Source organism: Eriocheir sinensis, chromosome 43 (genome assembly GCF_024679095.1).
Source record: "Eriocheir sinensis breed Jianghai 21 chromosome 43, ASM2467909v1, whole genome shotgun sequence".
Taxonomy (NCBI): domain Eukaryota; kingdom Metazoa; phylum Arthropoda; class Malacostraca; order Decapoda; family Varunidae; genus Eriocheir; species Eriocheir sinensis.
This window is the reverse complement of record NC_066551.1, coordinates 8,131,206-8,136,304: the sequence shown is the minus strand read 5'-3', so window position 1 is coordinate 8,136,304 and position 5,099 is coordinate 8,131,206.

Sequence of the window (5,099 nt, the reverse complement as noted above, 5' to 3'; positions counted from 1 at the left end):
TCTAACTTAACTGTATTGGCACACAAAATATGACTGCCAAGCTGTTCCACTCATCCACAACTCTGATCGTAAACCAGTTCTTGCCTATGTCTTTATTGAATCTTAATTTATTCAACTTAAAGACATTACTACATAAGAACATAAGAACGTAAGAGGTGGAAGGGAGAGAAAGAATAGTAAGAAGGAAAAACGGGAAGAGAAGAAGGGAGGGGAAGCTTGGAGAAAGTGGAGAGATGAGAAAGAAGGAGGAGGAAGAGGACTGGAAGAAGAGCATGAGAAGAGATAGGAAACATGACGGAATGAGGGAAATATAGAAGTAAAAAAGAAAGGTGAAAGGTAGGGAGAGAGACGAGGATGAAGAGAGGGAGGAAAGAAAAAGGGAGAGACAGATAGCATGGAAGGAAGAGAGGAAGAGGAGGAGGAGGAGGAGGAAGATGAGAAAAGGGACATGAGAGAAAAAGGAGAGGAAGACTGGAGGGAAGGAGGAGGAAAAAGAAAAGCTGGAACAAAAAGTCTCCTATAAGGCCTCTTTGAACGAATAAAAAAAAAATAAAAAAATGAATGGGTTATAAAAAAAAAGGTCCACGACAACGAAGGTAAAATAGTCGGCGTTTCATGAGTCGTCTCTTCAAGGATTCATTTTTTTCCTTATTATTTTTTTTCCTTTTTTTCTCTCTTATTGTCTTATCATCATCGTCATCGTCAGGCTTCTGTTTGTTGTCTTGTTCGTCGCTTCGTCTCCGTCCTTTTGATGTGATTGTGTGTGTGTGTGTGTGTGTGTGTGTGTGTGTGTGTGTGTGTGTGTGTGTGTGTGTGTGTGTAGATAATGGTAATGATGGTGAGGTGTTAATGGTTGTGAAGGACAGGGTGGTAGTGAGGAAAGCTACCTATTCTCTCTCTCTCTCTCTCTCTCTCTCTCTCTCTCTCTCTCTCTCTCTCTCTCTCTCTCTCTCTCTCTCTCTCTCTCCCCCCCCCCACGCTGCATTACCATAATTCATACGGATGGTGAAGTCTTGTGCTCCGACGATTACCCTCCTCCTCCTCTTCCTCCTCCTCCTCCTCCTCCTCCTCCTCCTCCGCATCCCATATTCTCGGTAGGAACACTCTTTGCTCTTCCCAGTTCCTCTTACACGCCTCTTTCTCAACTTGTGCTCCTCCTCCTCCTCCTCCTCTTCTTCTTCCTCCTCCTCCTCCTCCTCCTCCTCCTAATCCCATCCTAATTTCTGTCGGGTGTCATCTCTTCGACTTAATATGGATCCGAATTTCATTTATTACACGAACACTTTTATCGAATTAAAGATTGTTCTAATATTTTTTTTTTATCAGAGAGAGAGAGAGAGAGAGAGAGAGAGAGAGAGAGAGAGAGAGAGAGACCAATTATGAGTTGTTATCGAAGTCGAGTCGTAATCATTTCTTGTACTCGAGGAACATAGTCGTCGTCGAGGAGGAGGCGGGGGAGGTAGCGGTAGCAGAGGAGGGGGGAGGGGATGTGGGGGAGGAGAAGGAGAGAGAATGCGAGGAAGAGCAGGAAGAGACGGAAGGGAGGGAAGAGGTGGAGGAAAGGGGAGAGGGGGATGATGAATGAGAGTCAGCGGCGGCAGAAGTGAAGGGAAGTATGGCGGGTGTGGAGAGGGGAGATGGCGGGTGAGGAGAGGGGAATGGGCAGGAGAGGAGAGAAGCGGCTGGAGGAGTGGAAGGGAAGAGGGAGATGCAGGAGGAGGGGGAAGTGAATGGAGAAGGCACTAGCGAGGAGGGGGAGGCAGGCGGGAGAAAAGAGGCTGCTGTATGGGGAGAAGCAGGGGTGGAAGGAAGGGGGGGTGAGGTACGCCCGTGAGTAGATGAGCAGAAACACCTGCTACACGCTGAGACTCGCTCCGCCAAATATTTCATGTCCCGTGTTAACGAGTGGATCGTAGATTCCAGGTGCTTGATTTTTCTTTCATCTTGCTCTGCCTTGATGCAGAAAAGGCAAGTCTCGCTTGCCCCGTTACTTGTCCTAAAGTACTGCGGAGCTTGGCGAAGGCCACAGTTAGAACAACGTTTCAAATTTGAGGGCATATTGGCTGATCCTTCCGCGGAGCGTAGTGAAACAAAGGGTCCCCTGGGAATACGGCCGGCGAGCGGGGTGTCGTCTGGTGGCCTGGAAATTTCCGTTTAACAAGGAAAATTACAGCCTGAAACAGCACTTAATATAAACACTTCCTGGAAAATGAATAGGAAAAAAAAAATACGTGTAGAACGTTTAGAAGGAGCTTGCGTGCACCACTGTGAGGTTGTGAGATGTATGGGGTTAGTACAGCGAAGGAAAGCAAGTGTGTTAAGGTGAGGGTGATGGAATGTAATGAATCAGAAATAACACTTAGCAGAGCAGAGTGTTGGGTAGTAGTAGTTGTTGTTCAGTCACTGCAGCACACTACAGCAACAGAACAGCCTCAGGAACCGCTGGGCAGCAGATAAGGAGCCAAAGCGTCGAAACACTGAGGAGCAAGGTGACACACGTGTACCCCCGAGGCTGGTGCAGGGCCCTTAGCTGTGTATTTTTTTTATGTATGTTCATTTTGTTTGTTTTCTTTTTTTTCTTTCCAACACTTTTTTTCCTCTCACTTCCTCTTCCTCCTCCAATTCCTCTCCCTCCTCCTTCTCCTTCTCCTCCCTTTCATCTTCCTCCTTCCCCTTCTCATCTTCCTTCTCCTCCTCCTCTCATCTCCCTCCTTGTCTGCTGCTGCTACTACTACTACTACTACTACAACATAAATGATACCTCCACCCATGTTTATTTTCCCGACACATAATCATGGAGGGCTCCGTAGCTTGGAGGTCATTAGCCCCAACTACTACTACTACTATTACTACTACTACCACCAGGGTCATAAAACTACTACTGGTAATGCCCACAACTCCTGCGAAAGCCTTGTCAAATATGTGTTCTTGGGTGACGAAATGTCTTATAATGCGACCCTAAGACTCGGGCCATATTTTTAAACCTTTCAAGGCTCACGAACACAACTTTGACAACGCTTTCACGGGTAGTTTGGGCATTTCCAGGGGTAGATCTTTGACCCTGGTGGTAGTGTGACAAAGCTTCTGTAACATGAACGTGGAAATAACATTAATCACAACGCTATTAATATCCTCTTCGGACTTTGGAAATAGCTAATGTGAGAGGCGGGAGCGTCTGAAAATACCGGCCTGAAACTTTCTTTGTGAGGGAGAGGGAGGAACGGGCTGACGGGCTTCCTCTTGGGCTGAACAGTGTAGGTGTGGAGGTGATTGGCCTCCGATATCACTGAAGAGGAGAAAAGGAACATAGATAGATAAAAGAGAAAGATAAAGATGAACATAACCCCTTTCTATAAACAAACCATCATAGCCCTGAACTTAAACGAACAATGTGCGTTGTACTTGACCGCATGTAGTGAACCCTCCGTGTTGAAGGTGATGGGACTGTCGGCGTGTTAGTTTTAGCGAGAAAGCCGATATTAGTGTGTGACACGAGAAGGTTACGTGTTGCGAGAAAGCCTTTGTGTTAGTGTGTGCGAGGAGGGAGGGAGGCAGAGAGGGAAGCGCACGGGTGGGAGGGTCGGGTAAGTGGGAGGAGACAAGGAATGACTACGGAGAATACGCTAGTTATGAATGGTGTGAATGTCTGGCGAATTCCTGGAAATTTTGGGGTTAGTGTTTCCTGCTCTTGCTCCTCCTCCTCCTCCTCCTCTCTCTCTCTCTCTCTCTCTCTCTCTCTCTCTCTCTCTCTCTCTCTCTCTCTCTCTCTCTCTCTCTCTCTCTCTCTCTCTCTCTCTCTCTCTCTCTCTCTCTCTCTCTCTCTCTCTCTCTCTCTCTCTCTCTCTCTCTCTCTCTCTCTCTCTCTCTCTCTCTCTCTCTCTCTCTCTCTCTCTCTCTCTCTCTCTCTCTCTCTCTCTCTCTCTCTCTCTCTCTCTCTCTCTCTCCTTAGCTGTGTATTTTTTTATGTATGTTCATCTTGTTTGTTTTCTTTTTTTTTCTTTCCAACACTTTTTTTCCTCTCACTTCCTCTTCCTCCTCCAATTCCTCTCCCTCCTCCTTCTCCTCCTTCTCCTCCCTTTCATCTTCCTTCTCCTCCTCCTCTCATCTCCCTCCTTGTCTGCTGCTGCTACTACTACTACTACTACTACTACTACTACTACTACTACTACTTCAGTTTGGGTTAACGTCTTAAATAAAGGGAAAGAAAACCTATTGCTAATCTTCTGCTTCCTCCTTTTCTTCTTTGTCTTCTTCTTTTTTATCTTCGTCTTCTTTTTCTTCTTCTTTTACTTCTTCTTCTTCTCCTTCTTCTTCTTCTTCTTCTTCTTCTTCTTCTCGCAGCTCCAGTGTTTGAGTGACGGAAGAAGGTTATTTGATTTTCACTGCGCGAATACTAGACTTAGATTATCACATTTTCGACTCCTTTCTCCTCTTCCTCCTACTTAGCTTCGACATAGTCCTCTTCCTCCTCGTAATCCTCTCTCTCGTCGTCGTCGTCTTCGTAATCCTCCTCCTCCTCCTCCTCCTCCTCCTCCTCCTTGTCTTAATCATTTAGACATCATCCTTTTCCACTCGCGTCCTCCTCACCTTCCCTTCTTCGTTCGTCTCTTCTTTCAACTCTCCATTTACCTAATGTCCTCTTACCGTTTTCTTTCGTCCTCCTCGCCTACTAATTATGTCCCTTTTCTTGCATCCCGCCTCTCCTCTTCCCTTATTAGCTCCATTCTTTCTCTCACTCCCCTTTTTAGCCGCCCACCCCTGATGCATTACCTTTAATTAGTGGGAGGCGTTGCGTAAGGCGAGGCAGCGCTCAGGGGACGCCTTCCACAGGTGTTTTGGTGTCTTGCGTTGCGTCAGTGGATTAATCTGACCTGGCGCTCTGTTTTCACCTTAATTAACCTTACACCTGTCTTATTAACCCACTTTCCCTGCGATCTCTCTCTCTCTCTCTCTCTCTCTCTCTCTCTCTCTCTCTCTCTCTCTCTCTCTCTCTCTCTCTCTCTCTCTCTCTCTCTCTCTCTCTCTCTCTCTCTCTCTCTCTCTCTCTCTCTCTCTCTCTCTCTCTCCTTAGCTGTGTATTTTTTATGTATGTTCATCTT